This window comes from Malaclemys terrapin, chromosome 14, assembly GCF_027887155.1.
Source record: "Malaclemys terrapin pileata isolate rMalTer1 chromosome 14, rMalTer1.hap1, whole genome shotgun sequence".
NCBI lineage: Eukaryota > Metazoa > Chordata > Testudines > Emydidae > Malaclemys > Malaclemys terrapin.
Window position 1 is genome coordinate 41478233 of NC_071518.1, and position 17183 is coordinate 41495415.

Consider the following 17183-nt stretch of genomic DNA (forward strand, 5'->3'; position numbering starts at 1 on the left):
GGGGCAGAAAGTTGGGATGCAGGGTGAGGTGAGGGCTCCGGCTGGGGGTGCAGACTCTGGGGGGGGGGGGGTTGAGGATGAGGGCTTGGGGTGCAGGAAGGTGCTCCAGGCTGGGACCAAGGGGTTCGGAGAGCAGGAGGTGAATTAGGGCCGGGTTAGGGGGTTGGGATGCAGGGAGGGGGGCTGAGGGCTCCGGCTGTCGGTGTGGGCTCTGGGATGGGACTGGGGATGAGGGGTTGGGATGCAGGAGGGGCTAAGGGCTGGGATTGAGGGGTTCAGAGGGTGGGAGGGGGATCAGGGCTGGGACAGCGGGTTGGGGCACGGGAGGCTCCAGGCGGTGCTTACCTCAAGCAGCTCCCGGAAGCAGCAGCATGTCCCGCCTCCGGCTTCTAGGTGGAGGCGCAGCCAGGCGGCTCTGCGCACTGCCCCATCCTCAGGCACAGCCCACACTGCTCCCATTGCCCGTGGTTCCCGACCAATGGGAGCTGCAGAGCTGGCACTTGGGGCGGAGACAGCATGCGGAGCCCCCTGGCTGCCCCTACACATAGGAGCCAGAGGGGGGACATGCCACTGCTTCCAGAAGCCACGCGGAGCAGACAGGGAGCCTGCCTTAGCCCCGCTGCACCGCCGACCGGACTTTTAACGGAGTTGCCAGGGTCTCTTTTTGACCAGGCATTCTGGTCAAAAACCAAACACCTGGCAACCCTATCCTCAGCTGGTACTCATCCTTCATTTAGACACCCAACTCCTCACCAGCTGGGCCTAATCCAGAATTGGGTCTGACCCATCCTGGAGGTGCAACCAGGAGTGCTAATTGCTCTCTGGTTTCAGTTAACTCTTTCGCTGCCAGTATGGAGGATAAATCCCATCACACAACGGAGTCAAAGGTGCTAACCTGATCCTGTCACTGTCCAGCATTAAACACTTTTAACGAAGGTTTGGGATCTGGTTTACAGAGACTTACCTTGCTTAGTACCATGGCAAATATCATTAAAATGTTTAACCTGTTCTTAATGCTACAGAAAAGAAGAGAAAACAGTTAAAGCATTATAGTGGCAAATATTAAGTCAAATGAAAGCCTTAACAATATCCCTTGTTCCCTTTCCTTTTAGCTGTAGAGAGTCTCTTATTGAGGTTGGAGGAACAAACCATCCCGACGTGTAGAAAGAATAGTACATATGGCAGGCGACCAGCTTGGCTTAACAGTGAAATCCTTGCTGATCTTAAACACAAAAAAGAAGCTTACAAGAAGTGGAAGCTTGGACAAAAGACCAGGGAGGAGTATAAAAATATTGCTCAGGCATGCAGGAGTGAAATCAGGAAGGCCAAATCACACTTGGAGTTGCAGCTAGCAAGGGATGTTAAGAGTAACAAGAAAGGTTTGTACAGGTATGTTAGCAACAAGAAGAAGGTCAAGGAAAGTGTGGGCCCCTTAGTGAATGGGGGAGGCAACTTAGTGACAGAGGATGTGGAAAAAGCTAATGTACTCAATGCTTTTTTTGCCTCTGTCTTCACGAACAAGGCCAGCTCCCAGACTACTGCACTGAGCAGCACAGTATGGGGAGGAGGTGACCAGCCGTCTGTGGAGAAAGAAGTGGTACAGGACTATTTAGTAAAGCTGGACGAGCACAAGTCCATGGGGCCGGATGCACTGCATCCGAGGGTGCTAAAGGAGTTGGCGGGTGAGATTGCAGAGCCATTGGCCATTATCTTTGAAAACTCATGGCGATTGGGGGAGGTCTCGGATGACTGGAAAAAGGCTAATGTAGTGCCCATCTTTAAAAAAGGAAAGAAGGAGGATGGGAAACTAGAGGCCAGTCAGCCTCACCTCAGTCCCTGGAAAAATCATGGAGCAGGTCCCCAGGGAATCAATTTTGAAGCACTTAGAGGAGAGGAAAGTGATCAGGAACAGTCAGCATGGATTCACGAAGGGGAAGTCGTGCCTGACTAACCTAATTGCCTTCTATGATGAGATAACTGGCTCTGTGGATGAGGGGAAAGCAGTGGATGTGTTATTCCTTGACTTTAGCAAAGCTTTTGATACGGTCTCCCACAGTATTCTTGCCGGCAAGTTAAAGAAGTATGGGCTGGATGAATGGACTGTAAGGGGGATAGAAAGCTGGCTAGATCGTCGGGCTCAACAGGTAGTGATCAATGGCTCTGTAACAGGGTGCTGGCCTAAGAGACACTGAACCAGCCCCTGTTAACTCACTCCTGCTAGCTCAGCTCCCATTAAGGGGAAGTAATCGGAGCTGACAGGGTGTGGCTCATTAAAGGGCTGCAAGATCATCACCTGTGAGCTTTATGGGGGGAGGCCTATCAAGCTGGCAGGAAGGGACAGGAAAGGGAGGAGTTAGGGATCGCTGTTCCCACCTAGCTACAGGCGCTAGCTGTTCCCGAGGTGGCTACCTGAGTAATAGTGACGTGTACAGAACTGTGTACAGGTGGTGGTGGAAACGCACACAGGGAAATAAAAGGCACTGGGGTTTGCAAAAAACTGGTCTCTGACTGATTTGTACCACGAGCAAGGAAGGGCTCGTCTACAGGCTCCATGTCTAGTTGGCAGCTGGTATCAAGCGGAGTGCCCCAAGGGTCGGTCCTGGGGCCGGTTTTGATCAAAATCTTCATTAATGATCTGGAGGATGGCGTGGATTGCACCCTCAGCAAGTTTGCAGATGACACGAAACTGGGAGGAGTTGTAGATACACTGGAGGGTAGGGATAGAATACAGAGGGACCTAGACAAATTAGAGGATTGGGCCAAAATAAATCTGATGAGGTTCAACAAGGACAAGTGCAGAGTCCTGCACTTAGGACGGAAGAATCCCATGCACCGCTACAGACTAGGGACCGAATGGCTAGGCAGCAGTTCTGTAGAAAAGGACCTAGGGGTTACAGTGGACGAGAGCCTGGATATCAGTCAACAGTGTGCCCTTGTTGCCAAGAAGGCTAATGGCATTTTGGGCTGTATAAGTAGGAGCATTGCCAGCAGATCGAGGGATGTTATCATTCCCCTGTATTCAACATTGGTGAGTCTCATCTGGAGTACTGTGTCCAGTTTTGGGCTCCACACTACAAGAAGGATGTGGAAAAATTAGAAAGAGTCCTGCGGAGGGCAACAAAAATGATTAGGGGGCTGGGGCACATGACTTATGAGGAGAAGCTGAGGGAACTGGGATTGTTTAGTCTGCAGAAGAGAAGAATGAGGGGGGATTTGATAGCTGCTTTCAACTACCTGAAAGGGGGTTCCAAAGAGGATGGATCTAGACTGTTATCAGTGGTGGCAGATGACAGAACAAGGAGCAATGGTCTCAAGTTGCAGTGGGGGAGGTCTAGGTTGGATATTAGGAAACACTACTTCACTAGGAGGGTGGTGAAGCACTGGAATGGGTTACCTAGGGAGGTGGTGGAATCCCCATCCTTAGAGGTTTTTAAGGCCCGGCTTGACAAAGCCCTGGCTGGGATGATTTAGTTGGGGTTGGTCCTGCTTTGAGCAAGGGGTGGGACTAGATACCTCCTGAGGTCTCTTCCAACCCTGAGATTCTATGATTCTAAGGGGGGAAAAAAAAAACTTGTTTGAGTCATAGATTACCATGGACTCTTCTGGCCTTGCAATCATCTGGTCTGACATCATGTATAACACAAGCCACAAGACTTAGCCCAAATCGTTACCAGAGCAGAGATTTTAGAAAAACAGCCAATATTGATGTAAAAATCTCCAGTGATAGAGAATCCACCACAACCCCCGGCAAATTGTTGCAATGGTTAATTACCCTCCCTGTTAGAAATTTACACCTTATTCCCAATCTGAATTTATCTTGCTTCAACTTTCAGCCACTGTGTCATGTTAGACCTTTTGTCTGCAGAGCCCATTATCAAACATTTGTTCCCTATGTAGATACTTATGATCTGTGATCACGTCACCCTCAACCTTCTCTTTGTTAAACTGAATAGCTAGAGCTCCTTCAGTCTATCACAATAAGGGAGGTTTTCTTTTTTGTGATTTTTTTAAAATTAATTTTCATAAAGAAAACAATAGAAATGCCAAAGAAATAATTGCCTTACTGCCTGTATATGTCACCAAATGCTGCTCATTTCACATAAGAACGGCCACACTGGGTCAGACCAAAGGTCCATCAAGCCCAGCAGCCTGTCTTCTGACAGTGGCCAATGGCAGGTGCCCCAGAGGGAATGAACAGAACAGGGAATCATCAACAGAATCATCAAGTGATCCACCCCGTCTCCCATTCCCAGCTTCTGGCAAACACAGGCTAGGGACACCATCCCTGCCCATCCTGACTAATAGCCATTGATGGACCTATCTCCCATGAATCTATCTAACTCCCTTTTGAAACTTGTTATAGTATTGGCCTTCACAACAACCTGTGGCAAGGAGTTCCAGAAGTCGACAGTGCATTGCATGCAAATATACTTTCTTGTGTTTGTTTTAAACCTGCTACCTATTAATTTCATTTGGTGGCCCCTTGTTCTTGTATTATGAGAAGGAGTAAATAACACTTCCTTATTTACTTTCTCTATACCAATCATGATTTTATAGACCTCTATCATATCCCGCCTCTTTTCCAAGCTGAAAAGTCCCAGTCTTATTAATCTTTCCTCATACGGAAGCCGTTCCATACCCCTAATCATTTTTGTTGCCCTTTTCTACACCTTGTCCAATTCTAATATATCTTTTTTGAGATGGGGCGACCACATCTGCACACAGTATTCAAGATGTGGGCGTACCATGGATTTATATAGAGGCAATATGATATTTTCTGTCTCATTATCTATCACTTTCTTGATGATTCCCAACATTCTGTTCACTTTTTTGACTGCCGCTGCACATTGAATGGATGATTTCAGAGAACTATTCACAATGACTCCAAGATCTTTCTTGAGTGGTAACAGGTAATATAGACCCCATCATTGTATATGTACAGTTAAGATTATGTTTTCCAATGTTCATTACTTTTCATTTATCAACATTAAATTTCATCTGCCATTTTGTTGCCCAGTCACCCAGTTTCATGAGATCCTTTTGTAGCTCTTCGCAGTATGCCTGGGACTTAACTATCTTGAGTAGTTTTGTATCATCTGCAAATTTTGTCACCTCACTGCATACCCCTTTTTCCAGATCATTTATGAATATGTTAAATATTCACAGCCTAACCAGTGAAATTCTATAATTTCGCAACTTTACAACTTGTCAAAGCTGCAAGACCAGACAATACAAAAATCAGACCAGAGTTCAGACACTTTATGTTAGGGAGGGGGAACAATTAAAGAAAAAGACAACAAAATCAAATAAGCAAAAAAGGGAAGAGGTGACGGGGGAAGGAGTGAAAAATCAGAGAGGACATGTGGAATGGAAGTCTGGCATTATTTGCGCTGTCTCATCATATTTTATACAAATCTATCAAGAAACTGGATCCAAATTTCTTCTAATTCATATAATTGTCCTCTACGTGTATAATTGTTGCTAATTCAGACAGATCCCCAAATGATTGATCTGTAACCCTTCTGCCAGGTGGAGCCAGCAGCAACAAGGGCCGGGTTCAGTATCTAGGGGTTCCTTTTCAACAATACAGCACAAAACTGGCTTGAGCCCCCATCCAGTGACCTGGGACAATTACACACCACCCCCAGGACACATCTAAGAGACAATACTTCCCCTCTCGCAAGCACAGAGTCTGAGTGTAGCAAAAACTTTTAATAAAAGGAGGGAAGTGTTGTACTTAAAGTACTGCACAGGATCTTTTCAGGGGGAATAAGGCAGAACGCCACATTTATTAGTAATACATGTATTCCTTAACACTGTATTATATGCATATAATATATTACACTTACACTCACACACACACGCAAACACACTCCGTCTTGTTGTTACCAATTAGTTGCTCCCCTTAACTTCACTGGCCAGGTGAGTTAGATGGGGGAAGGGGTGGAGCCGGGCTTCTGCCGATCCAGATCGATGCTCCCATGTTGACAAGATGAGACCCGGGGTCCTCTGCAAGACACCTCACTTTTATAGCAGCTTTCCTCTTATGCAAATCTATACCAGATTCAAACTCTGTGTCTGTGTTCATTGGTCCTTTGTGCTGCTTTCTTCTGAGAGTTGTCCCAATGCTGCAAAGAGGGTGTTTCCAAAAGAAGGTGCTTGCTTCTAACCCCCGAGGCCGTCGGTATGTCTGCCTTAATGAGCCCACTTGACATGTTTTATTGTCCTTGGGTCTGGCTCCCAGCCCCTCTCCAACAGTTGAGGCTGTCTGGAGGTGCTGCCTTCCATGCCTTGCTCATCCACATCTCATTCATTCAACAGGGCAATTGATTAAGAGTGGGGAGGAAGAGCTCTTGTTCTACTGCTAGCAAAAAGAAATTTTTCTTCTATCTTATTCTATCCTTAGGGGCTATAATATTATACCAAGGGCAATGCAAAGTTTCTAAATGAGGTTTTGATACAAAGTCCCATGAAAACAGAGGTCACACGTGGGTAGACCCACCACAAGGTTATATGAAGAGGCACAATGTAAAGTCATATGAAAATTATCAGAGATTTATCTACAGAAGTAACAACATTAATTTGGGAAAACACCACAACTAGGGTTCATAAACATAAACCATGAGCAAAAGACCCACCCGTAAGTAAGTTGGGCAGTGTCCTTTTCCCCTCAAGTTCTTAAGTCCAGCAACCCAAAAGTCCCTTTAATGTGCCCATCCCTACTTTGTACCACACTCACTGTTACTGTTCTTGGCTAGTGCAGCCCCAGAGTTCAGAGGTTCATCCACAGAGTTCACCTCCCACCCTGGGTGGAAGGGGGTAAGGAAGCACCTTACTCGCTCTGCTGCTCGGTCACTCACTCGTCGCCCCAACGGCCGATTGCCGCGCCACTCTGCGGGGCTCTGCTCTGGCCCTCTCCACCAGCCTCCCTGCTGGCCACTTGCCAATATATCTTCAGGGTCCCCCACTTAACCCAGCCTTCAGTGATTTCAGCTGTTAGTGGGGGAGCCTCACTGCTGGCACACACAGGGTAGTCTCTTGCAATAGAGGCGCTATCCCAAAGTAGGTCTAATACTTAGACCGAGGTATCAGTGATTTCAGCTCTGCAGCACGTAACAAGACTCTCAACTGACTCTAAATTAGCTCTTTTATTATACCATGGAGAGAGGAGAAGGGTCAAATGGTGTCTAGGACCCATAAACAGGGCCCACACCACCAGGTACTTTATCTGCCAAGGGCTGTAACTTTCCTCCTCCACTGTATACCCCAACGTGACAGCTGAGGGCTCCCTTGAGGGTTTGCAGCACATTGGTGAGGTGGTCTTTCCAGCTGGCATTGTAGATCACAATGCTGTTGATTTAGGCTGCAGCATACTGATCATGTGGCTGCAGTACCTAGTTCATCAGCCACTGGAATGTGGCAGCTGCCCCATGCATCCCGAACAGTATTATCATGAATTGGAACAGGCCAAATGGCCTAGGGAAGGCTGTCTTTGCCCACGAGTTTCGCCTCAGCCTGCACTTTCACCAACATTCACACAGGTAGGGACACACCCAGCTGCAGTCACATGCAGGCTCTCTAACCACCAGTTTCCCAGCCTAGGCCCCAGAGCAGTACATCCTGCCCTGGTCAAATGTGGCCAGTATATGGGTTTAACACCCGGTCCGCCTCTCCCTCAATGTGAAGAGGACAATGCACACTTGTGGTAACCAAGCAGAGGTTTTCCACAAGCACTCCAGTCGAAGATCACTGGTTTAGATTAAAACAAAACACGTTTATTAACTACAAAAGATAGATTTAAGTGATTATAAGTGATAGCAAACAGATCAAAGCAGATTACCTAGCAAATAAACAAAAAATGCCAACTAAGCTTAATATGCTAGCTAGATTGGATATGAATTAGCACAGGGGTTCTCACACTGGGGGTTGGGACCCCTCAGGGGGTCACAAGGTTATTACTTGGGGGGTCACAAGCTGTCAACCTCCACCCCAAACCCGCTTTGCCTCCAGCATTTATAATGGTGTTAAATATATTAAAAAGTGTTTTCAGTTATAAGGGGGGGTCGCACTCAGAGACTTGCATTGTGAAAGGGGTCATCAGTAAAAAAGTTTGAGAGCCATTGAATTAGCAGATTCTCACTCTGAGAAATGATACAAACAGGCTGCAGCTCCTTAAGGGGCGAGCTGCACTTGCTTTACAGCTTGGAATCCCCAGGTGCTTCATTCACAGGCTAGAAATCCCTTTAGCCTGGGTCCAGCACTTCCCCCAGGTCAGTCTTTGTTCCTCAGGTGTTTCCCGGAGTCGTCTTGGGTGGGGAGTGAAGAACCACAGATGATGTCACTCCCTGCCTTATATAGCTTTTGCATATGGCAGGAACCCTTTGTTTCCAAGCTTGGTTCCCAGACCAGTCTGTGGAAAAGTACTGACATCCCAAGATGAAGTCCAGCATCAGGTGGCCTGGTCACATGTCCTTGTAGAGTCATGGCAGCTTCACTCACAGGCTGTCTGTAGCGTTCACAGGAAGGATCCCCAGGTGGGAGATGAGCTTCTCCTAAGGCCTATTATTTTTTTCCTAATGGCCATTGCCCTGAATAGGCCCTTCCCTACCCACTATCTAGGCTGAAAGCATCTTGTCTGGTGGGCATTACCAGGTGTAACTACATTTGAAATGCAGATACATAGTCAATATTTATAAGTTCAGATACAAAAATGATACATGCACACAAATAGGATAATCATATCCAGCAAATCATAACTTTTCCAATGACACCTAACATGACTTACTTTGTACAAAATGCATCATAATTATGCCATTAACCTATCATAATAATATCACTGTGAAGAATATGGGGTGCAGTGTCACACTTGTATCCAGATGTCCCTTGACTAGAGGCCCCAATTCTGGTTTCAGAGGGCAAAGGGCAATCAGGAGGCCTTCATTGGCCTTCCAGGCTTTCAGGAGGTTCACATGATATGTTCATACCTCCTTTCGCTGCCTGGGCAACCAGATTACATAATCCACGGGCCCTATCTGCCATGCCACCTCAAAGGGACCCTACCACTTAGCTAGTAGTTCGGACTCCATGGAGGGTAACAAGAGTAAGACCTGGTCTTCACGCTCAAAGTTACGTATCTCGGCCCCTCTGTTGTACTGCCGCTCTTGTGTACATTGCGTGTGAAGTAGGTTCTCCTGGGCGAAGGTCCCACGCATTCGGAGCCATTTGTGCAGTTGTAATATGTAAGTGGGCTGACCCCAAAACCTGGGTTTCTTGTTCCTCCCAGTTCTCCCTTAGGAGGTCAAGGATGCCCCTGGGATGCCTCCCATTGAGAAACTTGAAGGGGGAGAAGCCTGTGGATGCTTGGGGGACTTCCCGCACTGCTAACAACAGGGCTGGTAACAGTTTGCCCTAGTGTCACGGGTCATCCCCCATGAATTTGCGTAGCATTGCCTTCAGGGTCCCGTTGAACTCTCAACCAGCCCATCCATCTGGGCATGGTACACTGAAGTTCTGAGGGCCTGAATATTCAATAGGCAACATAATTCGGCCATTAGCCACAATGACACATTGGTGCACTAGTCTGTCACTATTTCCCATGGTATTCCAACCCTGGCAAAGATCTTCATGACCTCTGAGGTGATGTGGCTGGACGTAAGGAGACGACCTCGGGATACTGAGTCACAGAGTTGACAACCATGAGGAGGTAACAATATCCTGCCCTGCTTTTCTCCAATGGTCCCACGAGGTCCATGCCATTGCATTCAACGGTTACTCTGACCATGGGGAGCGGGATTAGGGGTGTCTTTGGTATTCCCTTTGGGCCAGCTCATTGGCACTCAGGGCAGGAGGCATGGTAGTCCTTAACTTTGTGGTGTATGCCCAGCCAAAAGAACCATCACGCCAGCCACTGAAGGGTCTTCTCCCTTCCCAGGTGCCCCTTTCAGGGCACCAAGTGGGCTAGATGCAAGAGTTCCCGCAACAACCTCTGTGGGATTAGCAACTGTCTGAAGTCTTCCTGGGTCTGTGGGTCTTTAATCACTTGGTAGACGTGGTCATTCCGGATCTCCCAGCTTGGCTGGAGTCCCGTTTGGTCTGTCTGGGCCTTCTGGCTTACAGGGTCGCAGCTCTGACCCTTTGTCAGCCAACTAATCTTCTATCAGCATGACGGCCTTGGCAAGAGTCACTGGCTGGTGTCGCTGCATCTATTTCTTCCCTCCACTGGGGAGGATCTGGATAAACTGTTCTGGGGCCACCATCTCAGCCACTTGGACTCTGGTCTGCTTCTCCAGTTCCAGCCATTGCCAACAGTAGTCCCAGAGACTCTGGGCTACTGCCCTCAGTCTGGACCGGGGTGGGTATCACTCCCAGCAGAAGCGTCAGCAGTATGTCTCTGGACTGATGCCAGTCTGGTCTAAGATGGCTGTCTTCACTTTCCCATAATCCAAGGCCTCCTGGGGGTCTAGGTTCCAGTAAGCAGACCGGACCAGCTCCACCAGAAGGGTAGCCCAGCGCTCCGACAACCACCAGGCGGTGGTGGCAGGCGACCCACTCGAATGTCACAAAGAATGTCATCAATGGGCCCCATAGCCCCACTGGGAGGCCAGTCAAGGTGTTCCTGGCCTCTGACCCCACTGGAGTGGGAAAGGGTGATCCGCCCGGCCGCAGTAGTGTGGCACCATCTGCTGGATCAAGTGCTCCTGCTGGGTCTGGTGTTGGGCAACCAGCTCTCCATCACCTGCTGCTGCTGTGACATCACCTGCTGTGGCAGCTGGGTCTGGTGCTGGTGTTGTTGCATCACTTGCTATTGCTGACTCTCCAGCAGCCACTTCAGAACCTTGTCTGTCTCCATCCTGGCCCAGCTCGACTGACCAATGAAAGAAAAGGGGTGTCCTGTTGTCGGTCTTCCCTCCTTCGGGCATTTTAGCAGGTCCCAGTCATTGTCCACATTTTCCATCAGTTGTCTTGGGACAGGTACACCCCATCACCCCGGGGTGGGGGGCGTTGTGGCCTTGAGGCCAAGTCCAACAGATCGCACCTCCCCTCCGGGCGATATAGCCTAATAGTCCGAGTCAGGGGGGCTGTCCTTAGGTTCAGGACAGCACACACAAAAGGGAAGAGAAAAGAACAGCAATGAGAGAAAATGCAGCTTCTATCTCAGGTGCTGACTCGCACTTGTAATTTCTCTGCTGGAAAAACACAGGTCCAGCCAGCACACGGTCTGATTAGCCACTTTCAGACCTGGCAAACTTGTACCAGTAACAGGCTATTTGGGGCATTGCTTTGAGCTGCCTTCTCATCACAGGCTTATAGTAGTGTTGCCAAAGATGCAGTTTTGGCCAGCTAAGCCAGACTCTCATGAAACTCTTCTGCAAAAGGAGAGGGATAGGGGAAAAAATAAAAGAAATGAGGTGGGGAAGCAACAGGGTACACGTGAGGCGAGGTACATCAGGTGGGGTGGAGAATGCGTGGACAACATAGTCTCCCATCCCCGCTGTTGTTAGGGATTTAACCAGAGCCTGTAGAGATGGTGATGTTATCTGGGTCCCCCTCTCTGGCCCGGTCTGCTCAGGACATCTCTTAAGATCAGGATGATGAAAGCACAATGGTGTCGCGCTGGATCTGGGGGACTAGCAGCCAGTGGCGGACAGGATGGGAAACTCTTTTACTGGTCTTTCCCTCAATCAGCCAGCATCTGCCTTTTGCCAATTTTCTTCCTAAAGTCTCTTTTTTTAAGGATCCCAAAGGGAAGTGACAGGTGGAATAGCCCATCCCCTCATTATTTTGTCCACCAACAGGCCTAATTTCCAACACCCCAATTTTGGTTCATCAATTTCTGGACCCGTACTGCTCTTGTTTACAAGGCATGATTATAACACAGGCCTTGAGTTATATCAGGAGGCCTTTTTGTTTGGACTAATTCAGTCGGGCCCCCTTTTGCATCTTTTCCCACCAGAATTATTTTTGTAGATTACTGTGACATTTTATGAACTTGTCTCCACTTCCCCCCAGTTGAACTCACAATTATGGTACATTTGTAGGCCCAGTTACCATTACAGCACCAAGGGTTGAACATGTTGGCTTCAGAATTCATCCCTCACCTTTTATGCTTTAGGTTTTCTCTGACTTGCTTCCAGCTGCAATGGGCCCCCAAGTGGCTGTGCCAACAGTCCTTCAGCCACACCCCCTTCCTCAGGAAAAAGGTGTGTAGCACTTGATATCTCAACTCTATGCCATCTATGGATTCCTTTGCACTGACAAAATAATGCTGTTGGACTTGGGAGCAAATTTAAAAGGGAAAAACCTGTTTCTATTTCCATAGAGGGTCATTTCTCCAACACCAGGTCTGTGGTCAGTCGAGCATCTACTGGATGATTCATAAATTATAAAGCCAGAACAGACTGTTACAATCATCTTGTCTGACCTCCGGCATAACACAAGCCATAGGACTTCCCTGAATTAATTCCTGATTGAACTAAAGTATCTCTATTAGAAAAACATCCTACCTTGATTTAAAAATGTCCCGTGGTGGAGAGTCCACCACAAGACTTGGTAAGCGTTTACAGACAGTCACATCAATCCTATACCTGTTTTGCTGCTGTTGCTCCTGGACCATAACAGTACCAGTGCTGGCAATACTCGTAATACTTGGTGGTTTTTGTCGAGACTCATTTTTTATTTGTAAAGTACATGTTTATCCCTCATCGTTGTAGAGAATAGCTTGACACTGTAACTCCCTATAAGCGCAAATAAAAAGAACCCAAATGTAATAATTTTTAAAATCAAATTATTTTGGGGGGTCTGACTTTGAATGCTTAGATTGTAACACCTCTATCCCCAAACATCCCATCAGGCTGACCATTCAGTTCAGGAGCCAGGGCAAAATACCCATAGTCTAACCCCCTCCAGCTATTTGTCCTACAGATAAGGCCATCATTTCAGAAAAATTCCTGGATGGGTGTCGGGCAGGAATTATGTCATTGGATAGAACATTGTGTGTGATTCTATTGTATCAGGCAAATTCATGGGGGAGTGGAGCATGTAGACCTATGAAAAGTTGGGGGGCAAACCCAGGTTGGGAGTGGGAACTGTCCCCTTGCTCCATGCAAATGATGCCCCTGCCTATAGGCTGGAAAGAAGAGAGTGAAATTCTAATTGCTATTTCTGTTTTTAAATAGCCTAGGGAGGTGCTTAGACGCTACATTGGTTATGGGGAGGCACAGAGTTATGTAGGTAGACAGATCAGATTAGAATTCATATCTCACTTGACAAATTCTCCTCTCCCTTGCCCCTGCTCATTTCACTCTCCTGTTACAATTATTTAGCACTGTAACTCTACTCTACAAAGCCTTCTGACTTACAATTTGTATGAAACACTAGACAAATACTACCCAGTACGGCAAACCCTCACTCTCACAAGTAGTTCCACTGGAATCTATGACATTAACTCACCTGAGTAAGGGCTACTCATATGAATAAGGGATTGTAGGACTGAGCCATAAGAGTCATGCAAAAAAATAATGAGATTATCTTAAAATAATATTTGTTAAATGTGTATGTAATACGGCAACACAGGTTAACGGTGAACAATTGGAACAGGTCACCATGGGATGTGGGGGATTCTCCATCTTTAATCTTTAAATCAAGACTGGGTCCCTTTCTAAAGCATCTGCTATAGCTCCAGCAGAAGTTATAGGCTTGATGCCGGAATTACTGGGTGAGGTTCTACGGCCTGTGCCATGCAGGAGGTCAGACTAGAATGATCACAGTGGTCCCTTGTGGCCTTAAATCCATGACCCGTGAATCTAAATAAAGCTTTGTTGTTTGCTAATTCTGGTTCTACTGGATGAAGGAGAAGTGAAAGGTAAAGATCATTCAGGGATAAAAGGACAAATCCCTCGTGTAACAAAGATGCAATATTCAGGACTGCTGAGAAGGGCCTGAACTTTATTTCCTGACCCAGACACTTGACAAAAGATTATATAGCTGTCACATGGCCGAGGGGACTCCAGGGACTTTTCTTACGCTTCAATAATGCTAATTTTCTCTCTCTCTCTCTCTCTTTTTAATCTTTTTGTTTGAGTTTTCCCCTATTTACAATAAAAGCAATACAGACAAAAGTACTAGGTAGTTGTTTTAGTTGCAGGATCAGTTACATATAATCCTGCTGACTCATATGTCTGCAAAGTCTGTGGTGCCAAGGAGTGTGACATAGGTCTTGCCAGTCCATGCACAGGCACATAGGCGCCGACTGCGTGGGTGCTCCGGGGCTGGAGCACCCACAGGGAAAAATTAGCGGGTACTCCGCGCCCACTGGCAGCCAAACTCCCCCCGCCTCTTCCCTGCCTCTCCCTTGAGCGTGCCGTGTTCCTGCTCCTCCCGCTCCCTCCCAGCACTTCTGCCTGCCACCAAACAGCTGTTTGGCGGCGCTCTGGGAGGGAAAGGGAGGAACAGGGACATAGCCCGCTCAAGGGAGGAGGCAGGGCAGGGACTTGGGGAAGGAGGTGGAATGGGGTGGGGGCAGAGCAGGGGTGAGAAGAGGAAAGGCAGGGTGCGGACATGAGGGAAGGGCTGGAGTGGGGCCAGGAGCAGGGCGGGAGGTGAAGCACCCACCGGCGGGAGCAGAAGTCGGTGCCTATGCACAGGAATGATAACACAACAGCCTACAATGTAATTATAGCCAAGCATCTTATCCTACCTTTAAAAAGGGAGACTGCCCATTTCAGTACAATTGGCTGAATTCTGCTCTCAGATACACTGGTATAAAGCCGAGGAGTTCCATTAAAGGCAAGTTTATTCTAGTCTTGAGTAGAACAACTACAATGGTTGTAACACAGAAAGAATGTTAACAATGTGGGTTACTTTATTATTATTAATTTGTAATACAGTAGCACCAGGATCTGCACCCCACTGTGTACTGTACCAACTTGCCAGGATTATCTGGGGATATCTCACTTAACCACTTCCCTGCCATTGTGGGGGCCTTGGCCAATGGTGCACATTGGTTCATGCTGTTCTCTGCCCATGGCACAGAACTGTGGGCTGTAAAACTCTGGTCTCATTCTGTTTGTTGGGTTTTGTGTGCAGGTGCTGGTGGCCTGTGATACACTCCATCACTATGATATTAAGACACAGACCCCATCCCAATGAGCTTACAGTCATAATATCCAAAAGATGGGCAGGGAAACAAAAGTGAAGTGACTTGCTCAAGGTCACACAGCAATGCAGTGCCAAGACTCTAACTGCTAGACCAGGGGGGCCAACCTGAGTCTGAGAAGGAGCCAGAATTTACCAATTTACATTGCCAGAGAGCCACAGTAATACATCAGCAGCCCCACCCCACATCAGCTCCCCCTGCTCCCAGCACCTCCCGCCCACCGGTAGCCCAGCCAATCAGCACCTCCCTGCACCTCCCGATCAGCTGTTTCGGGGTGTGCAGGAGGCTTTCGGGGGGGAAGAGCGAGGGCACGGCAGGCTCAGGGGAGGGGGCGGGAAGGGGTGAAGTGGGGGCAGGGCCTATAGCAGAGTCAGGGGTTGAGCAGTGAGCACTCCCCCAGCACATTGGAAAGTTGGCGCCTGTAGCTCCAGCCCCAGAGTTGGTGCCTATACAAGGAGCCGCATATTAACTTCTGAAGAGCCGCATGTGGCTACAGAGCCACAGGTTGGCCACCCCTGCACTAGACCATGATGTGTTTGTTTACAGTGAACTGTCACTCAAGGCTGGTCAGTTTCACTTTCTGAGTCTCATCCACCAATTTAATGTGACTGGGCGTGAACACTACAGAAGAATGGTTATAGTGCATGCAGCTGTTGTGATTCTCTTTCTCATAGAATCATAGAAGATTAGGGTTGGAAGAGACTTCAGAAGGTCATCTAGTCCAAGCCCCTGCTCAGAACAGGATCAACACCAACTAAATCATCCCAGCCAGGGCTTGTCAAGCCGGGCCTTAAAAACCTCTCAGGAAGGAGATTCCACCACCTCCCTCGATAACCCATTCCAGTGCTTCACCACCCTCCTAGTGAAACAGTTTCCTAATATCCAACCTAGACCTCCCCCACTGCAACTTGAGACCATTGCTCCTTGTTCGGTCATCTGCCACCACTGAGAACAGCCGAGCTCCATCCTCTTTGGAACCCCCCTTAAGGTAGTTGAAAGCAGCTATCAAATCCCCCTTCACTCTTCTCTTCTGCAGACTAAATAACCCCAGTTCCCTCAGCCTCTCCTCGTAAGTCATGTGCTCCAGACCCCTAATCATTTTCTTTGCCTTCCGCTGAACTCTCTCCAATTTGTCCACATCCTTTCTGTAGTGGTGGGCCCAAAACTAGATGCAATACTCCAGTTATGGCCTGACCAGTGCCGAATAGAGGGGAATAAGCACTTCCCTCAATCTGCTGGCAATACTCCTACTAATGCAGCTCAATATGCCGTTAGCCTTTTTGGCAACAAGAGCACACTGTTGACTCATATCCAGCTGCTCGTCCACTGTGACCCCTAGGTCCTTTTCTGCAGAACTGCTACCTAGCCATTCGGTCCCTAGTCTGTAGCAGTGCATGGGATTCTTCCGTCCTAAGTGCAGGATTCTGCACTTGTCTTTGTTGAACCTCATCCGATTTCTTTTGGCCCAGTCCTCCAATTTGTCTAGGTCCCTCTGGACCCTATCCCTACCCTCTAGTGTACCTACCTCTTCCCCCAGCTTAGTGTCATCTGTGAACTTGCTGAGGGTGCAATCCATCCCATCATCACGTTGAAGATGTCTTTCTGTTATATTGCACCCTTCCATTTCTCTGAGTCCACTCTCTGCAGAGGCAGCTGCCATTCTGAGGCAGAGTTGATGCTTCTTGTCACAGAGGAGACACACACACTGGGCTGTCAAGGACATTTTCCTTGTGTTCATTCTAGCCTCCCTTAATCTAAAATAAAAGCCATTCTGAATGAAATGATGTGATTTTTCTTTGCATGTGGAAAGCTTAGAGCCCCACAAAACAGTTTGCATTGAAATCTGGCCATAAAAATATTTCTCTTAATAATAGATTTTCTACAATCCTTTTTTTTTTCAAACCCCCAAACCTCCATTCTGGGTCTAACATTCATTGACACTGAGCCTTTAAAGCACTGGAGAAGTATGTATGATACTGCTTTAAGGCAAAGCGTTTCCTATTTTCCCTCCTAATTATAAGTAATAACA